Source organism: Episyrphus balteatus, chromosome 1 (genome assembly GCF_945859705.1).
Source record: "Episyrphus balteatus chromosome 1, idEpiBalt1.1, whole genome shotgun sequence".
Taxonomy (NCBI): domain Eukaryota; kingdom Metazoa; phylum Arthropoda; class Insecta; order Diptera; family Syrphidae; genus Episyrphus; species Episyrphus balteatus.
The window spans coordinates 60,328,340-60,335,530 of record NC_079134.1 but is presented as its reverse complement, the minus strand read 5'-3'; positions in this window follow the sequence as shown (position 1 = coordinate 60,335,530).

Sequence of the window (7,191 nt, the reverse complement as noted above, 5' to 3'; positions counted from 1 at the left end):
ATTTTTTAGTTATAGTTAGTTTAATAATAAGTTTAGTTTTAATTGTAAGTATATAATTTTAGTAATTTACTTTAAGTTTTAATAGTTTTAGATAAAAAAAGCAAAGAAAAAATAGAAAAAAAAAAACTCAGTTTAATATTTAACTGAGCGTTAAATATTTCTCCATACCAATAACCAATTTAATAGTCAGGTTATGGGTTAACGCCACGTTAATTTTATAGTTGGGAAACTGAACTATAAACGCGCGGTTAAATGTAAACGCACGGTTTGTACTGTCATTTGTCAGCAAAAAAAAAACATTTGTCAAGTCAACAAGCTGTTGAGAAAAATTAATAATATTGGCGGCAATTTATTAAATAAGTAAATGGAAAAATGTATTTGTCTATAAATATTTATCTTTTTTATTAATAATATTCATTACTGAAAAAGAAAACTAACCCCTGAATACAATGGTGTAGCTGTGGCTGTAGCTTGTAGCGCAAGTTGAATAATTCTCAACTTTTTGATCAGCTGCTGCCAACTTTTGTTGTTGTTTCCCTCAGTAAAATTTTGGCAGTACTACAAGCTACAGCCGCAACTACACCATTGTATTGAGTCAGTCAATCGTCGTACTTCACGAGAGATGAACATTTTTTTTATGCACTTTTGGCCTCCTTGCTTGGGCTCCATTTTTTACTTTTACAACCAAAATAAAAATATATGAAGGTATGTAGGTATTTTGTAGTTATATTTTTGTTCATTATTACATTACGTGCAAAAAATGTCACTTCAATTATGTCATTTTGACAACAAATATAATAGATTTGGTAATAGAAGCACAGTTAGTTAAACGCGTGTTTATTTTGATTATTAGTATACACCCAATATAACGCGACGGTAAAATTAAACCCGACGATACTTAAACGTGTGTTTAGCGCTTCATTATTGGTAAGGCCCAATGTCCTTAAGACAATTACACTTTGCAATTTCGTTTTCGCTACTTTTTTTACGTAGTTGAGCGTAGTTAAAACGTAGTTAGAACGTAGTTCAAAACTTTATTTACTACTAACAATTCGCAACACTTTATTTCACTTTGTACTGTACTCTTTCACCTCAAGATTAAACTGTCTCCGTCGGTGTCTACGCTGCCCTTTTACAGTACCTTGCCATATTATTAGGCCCAAGCGAAAAAAATACAATTTTTCGGTTCAGTTTTTGCTCAGTTTTTAAAGTTTTTGTCGAAATATCTTGAATTTTTTTTGTCCCATTTACTTGCACATATCATGTAGATACGGATTGACTTGAAAAAAGTTTAAAAATTCATACTTTTTGAAAAAAATAACGTACAAAAGGGGATAAGCTCCAAAAAACGTACCCTATGGAATTCACGCCCGGATAATTACCAGACCGGTCCAATACTTAATTTCTTGTACCGCGGAATAACGTGACATTCTTAACTTTATGACAAGGATCACAACTTGCATAAATATAGAAGCCCTGATCGTCTGGAAATTTAAACATGTTCTTAGATTTGGGGTAGTTTTTTTCTTTTTTATAAGACCAGACGAGCACAGCTATTCAAAGTACATTATTCCAATAAAAAAACATCCTCTTGTCATTATTGGCTGTTGTACTATCTCAGGGAAAGGATAAGGTTCTTTTTATATTGTGGAAGACGCCTTAACTCCAGACCAACACAAAAAGGAGCTTGGGAAAGTTTTGATTCTACGATTTCGGAATAGGCTGGAGGCTCGAAGCTGCTATATTTATGCAAGTTGCGATCCTTGTCATAAAGTTAAGAATGTCACGTTATTCCTAGGTACAAGAAATTGAGTATTGGACCGGTCTGGTAATTATCCGGGCGTGAATTCCATAGGTACGTTTTTTGGAGCTTATCCCCTTTTGTACGTTATTTTTTTCAAAAAGTATGAATTTTTAAACTTTTTTCAAGTCAATCCGTATCTACATGATATGTGCAAGTAAATGGGACAAAAAAAATTCAAGATATTTCGACAAAAAGTTTAAAAACTGAGCAAAAACTGAACCGAAAAATTGTATTTTTTTCGCTTGGGCCTAATAATATGGCAAGGTACTGTATACCGGAATTTCGAGATTCGAGAATGTCTTCGAAGGTTCTCGTCTTTGCTTCTCGAAACTTCCTTTCCAGGAGGGGCGCTTCATACTTCCAGTCTAGTGGGATATTTTGGGATGTGTTCAGAGGGTAGTTTCTTAATTACTAAAGGTCCGTTCACATTTCTACCTTTGCAGTAGTAGGTAGTGTGTTCAGACTTTTATCTTAAAAGTAGTTCAGTAATTCATCGTTACATTGCCCCCCTCTTAGGATTGTTCGTCCCGAACAACTCCATTGCTTCTTTCACCATTATAACGATGTAAACGGTCGCAATGAACTACCTTTAGTTTGTTTCTTACCCCTCCCTGTGTACGGTAAACCACGTCGTTAATTCTGGTTATTACTGTGTAAATGCCTTCCCAGTTTTGTTGTAGCTTCGGTGATAGTCCCTTTGTCGGTGGGGATTGTAAAACCACACAAGTTCTCCTTCTTGAAACCCTGTTGCTGTCGCTCGTGCGTCATATCTTGTTTTCATCCTGTCACTAGACGCTTTTATATTTGTCCTTGTCCGTTGGTGAATAACAGCCAGTGTTCCTTTCAGGTTATCTACGTACTCATCCATTTCATGTGGCTCGTTTGGAACACTTCCAAATTTTATATCACTTGGCAGGCGTATTGTTGAGCCAAATAGGACTTCCGATGGTGTATGTCCAGTAGAACTATGTGTTGCACTTCTGTAAGCCATCAAGAATAATGGAATATGTCGGTCCCAGTCTCGTTGATTATCATTGACTACTTTTGACAGGTGTTCCTTAAGTGTCCTGTTAAATCGCTCAACCATCCCATCAGATTGTGGATGAAGCGGTGTTGTTCGCGTCTTATTGATGCCAAGGAGTGAGCAAACCTCTTGAAAGATCTTATATTCGAAGTTCCTTCCTTGGTCGGAATGAAGTTCCATGGGTACTCCCAACCTGCTCACTCAATGAAAGACAATCTTATCCACAACTGTTTTGGTTTCCTGGTTTGGAATGGCAAATGCCTCAGGCCATTTGCTGAAGTAGTCCATCATTACAAGGATGTATCGATTTCCGTTGTTGGTTTCGGGAAAAGGACCTGCTACGTCTATTGCAATTCTCTCAAAAGGTGCACCCACATTGTACTGCTGCATCTTGCTTTGGATTTTTCTAGCCGGTCCTTTGCTAGCGGCACAAGTATCACATTTTCGGCACCACTTTTCAACGTCTTCTCTCATACGTAACCAGTAGAATTGCTGTCGTAGCTTTTCCAGCGTCTTGTTGATGCCTAAATGGCCTCCAGAAATTCCACCGTGCATCTCTCGGAGAACATCATTTACCTTTGACTGAGGTACGACTAGCTGCATTACATAGGATTTACCATCTGCGGATTCCCACTTACGCCTGAGTAGCCCTTCTTGCACATGAAGTGAGTCCCATTGTGCCCAATATGCTTTTAGAGTGGGGCTTCGGTCGTTCTTCTAACAGCGACAACTTCCTTTTCTTCTAGTCGTGTGCAATGCTTGCAGTCTTGCTTGCACGGGCGCCGAGATAATGCGTCTGCATTTGAATGCAGCTTTCCTCTTCGATTTTGAATCTGATATTGATACGTCTGAAGTATCTCAATCCATCTTGCTACTTGACCCTCTAGATTTTTGAAGTTCAAAAGCCAATTTAGTGCACCATGATCTGTGCGAAGAAGGAACTTCTGTCCATAGATGTACTTATGGAAGTGCTTTGTTGCCAATACTAGAGCTAGAAGTTCCCTTCTGGTCACGCAATAGTTTCTTTCTTGTTTCGAGAGTTCCTTGCTGAAATAGGCAACGACCTTTTTTTCTCCGTCATGAACTTGCGATAAAACAGCACCATTTCCAACATTACTTGCATCTGCGTCAATGATGAATTGTTTGCCTGGAGTCGAATAGACCAGCATAGGAGCTTCACATAACCGCAGCTTCAGTTCCTGAAAGCTTTTCTCACACTCACCTGACCATTTAAAAGGTTTACCCTTCTCCGTAAGTTGGTGCAAGCTTTTAGCGATTCTCGCAAAATCCTTCACAAATCGTCGATAGTACGTTGCCAGACCGAGGAAACTCCGAAGTTGATGCTTGTTCTGAGGGGTTGGCCAGTTCTTCACAGTGTCAACTTTTTCAGGATCAGTCTTCACTCCTTGGGATGAGATGATATGCCCCAAATATTTAACCTCGGTCTTGAAAAGTGCACATTTCTTTGGATTCAAGATGTGCTTCTCGTAGCCTCTGGAATACAGCCTTTAAGTTTTCACAATGGTCATCAAATGTTTTTCCGTAAACGATGACATCATCCAAATAGAATAGGCAAGATTTCCAGGTTAATCCATTAAAAACGCACTCCATCAAGCGCTCAAAAGTAGCTGGGGCATTACATAGCCCAAACGGCATGACATTAAACTGCCACAGACCATTTCCTGTGGAGAAAGCCGTCTTTTCGCGATCTTCTGGATGGATTTCTACCTGCCAGTAGCCACTCTTCAAGTCCAAAGTCGAAAACCATTGTGCTCCTTCCACAAAATCGAGTGCTTCCATCTTTCTTTTTGACGAGAACTACCGGTGATGCCCAAGGGCTTTTGGAATTTTCGATCAGTCCATCTTTCTTCATTGTCGATATCATTTCTTCAACTTCACGTTGTTTGGCCAAGGGGAGACGTCTTGCTGGTTGACGAACCGGCCTAGCATCTCCTGTATCGATTCGATGCTGCACCAGTTGTGTTCGGCCGTACTACCCGCTGGGTGAAGAGAAGATATCAGCATATTCGTGAAGAAGCCTTCCCGCAACATTAAGCTGATGTTGACTCAACTTGTCTGATTTAAGAATTTGAGTCTTTAGTTTCTCCGAGTTCATAGTCATCTGTGTGTCCGCCTCGTTGATCTTAGTTATTACGGGCACAGATTCGCATTGCCCAACAACTTCTCCTTTCTTAAGCTGTATTGGGTACGGTTTGATGTTAAGTATCCGTACGGGTACCATGTTGTTCTTTGGTGCCACAAGAGTCTTCCCAATGATGACGTTTTGGGAACTTTGCTCAACTTCTGGCTTAACCATGAGGTATCGATGGCTTCCAATATTCCCCTTTAGTTTCGTCCACACAAAAACTTCTGAAGAAGGAGGCAGGCACATGTCTTCTTTGATGACAGTTCTAATTGTTGTTGAGTTTTTGTTGCCAAAGACCATTGGAATCTCTACGTTTCTGTATTTCAGGTCTTGATAACCGATATCCAAGATGATTCCATGCTCCTTCATGAAGTCGATTCCAATGATGGGCTTATCACATATATCTGCCACCAAAAACACATGGGAAAACTTTAGTTCTGCCAAACGGATCTCAAGACGAACTTCTCCGTACACTCTTGCTGCTTCTCCTGTGGCGGTCTTCAGACGGTAGCTGTTGGTGTTATGTAGCCATGTTATCTTTACCAAGTCTTTTCGTACAATAGACGCGGTGGCACCATTTTCAATTGTAGCCACGTGTTGTTTGTTGTTTATGGTCGCCTCCACTGTCAGACTTTTGTTGTCTCGTTTAGTCTGTGAGACTTGAATTGTGGTTCTGGGGCCATCGATACCAGAAACCAGCTTCTGCCCCTCGAAGTTGGTTCTTACTCGTTTCTGAGCATGAGTGTTAGTTGTATCGCTTACCTGTTTCCACAGTGTTCGCAAGCAGTTCTTCTTGGTGGCAATCTGCACTGCCGCTGGAGATGTCCTGTCTTGTTACAGTTCCAGCATCGAGCAGCTCCGTCTCGCTGGTTTCTTTGGAATACGAGTTTTTGACAAGAGCATTCCTCCACTCCAACTTCTCTTACCCGATGAACACCTTGAGAAGCCTGTTCTGCTGCTTCCATAGTTAGTGCGAACGCTAATGCTTCAGGAAGGGAACGTTTTCCAGCTGTTCGAATTGCTTGCTGAAGATTTATATCAGATACAGCACGTACAAAGGCTTCTGTCGCAAACTGATTGATAATGTCGTCTCCTGCTGTCGGATATGCCAGATGAGCCAACCTTTCAATATCTGCTTGAAGTTGTTGCAGAGTTTCTCCTCTTTTCTGGATTCTTGTATTGAGTTGGACGCGGAAGACTTTCTGCACATGGCCATCTCCAAAGCGTTTTTCAATGACCTGGACAAGAGCGTTAAAGTTACCATTCTTTTCTGGTGGTAACGTTTGTAACAACTCAGCAGCAGGACCTCTAAGAGCAAGAGTCAGCGCTATACATTTGTCTTCGTCATCCCAGCCATTTGTTGTGGCAGCTGCCTCAAACTGTTTCTTGTAGATCGACCAAGAACTTTGTCCATCAAAGGTTGGTGGATGCATTTCTTTCTTCTTTAAATACTCACCAGAACTTTCTCGCACCTTAATTTTTCGAACTTTGTCAAGTTCTTCGGTAAAACTTTGCATTTTAACTTCCATTCCTTTCAATTTGTCATCGCATTTTATTTCTACTTTCTCGAGTTTTTCTTCAACTTTCTCGAACTTTTCTTGAGATTGTTTTTCAACACCTTTGATGGAAGCATCAAGAGCAACGAATTTGTTCTCGATAGCATCAAGCTTACCTTCGATGAGGTTTTTCTGTTCATCCAGAAGGTTCTTTTGGGTTTCCAATTTTTCGAGAAGATTCTGTTGTTCACTCTTTTGTTCTGTTCGTTGCGCTTCATCCTTTTGTTCTTTACGTTGTTGTTCCATTTGATCTTTCTGTTCTACAAATTTTGCAAGGAGAACAGCCATCATGGATGACATATCGGAACTAGTACTTACTCGTTCTTCTATCATTTCAACTTCGAATTGAAATGTATCCAAATCTTCGTTTTTCTGGGTTAAATAATCCTGTAGACGAATAATGGGATCATTTCAGTAGGAATACCTCGCTTAGTTAATTCCGCCTTCAACTCAGTCAAACTTAACTGATTTAGTGTTTTACCCATTTTAACTTTTCAAAACGCGAGCACTTTCTTATTTCAAAATGTTTTACACTTTGTTTATTGTTAAAACACACGCGCACTCTTTATTTTATTCGCGAAATTATCTGATTCGCACAAATAAATAAGTTTTATTCCACTTTTCTGACACCAATGTAATGTTTTATTCCGGGTTCACAATA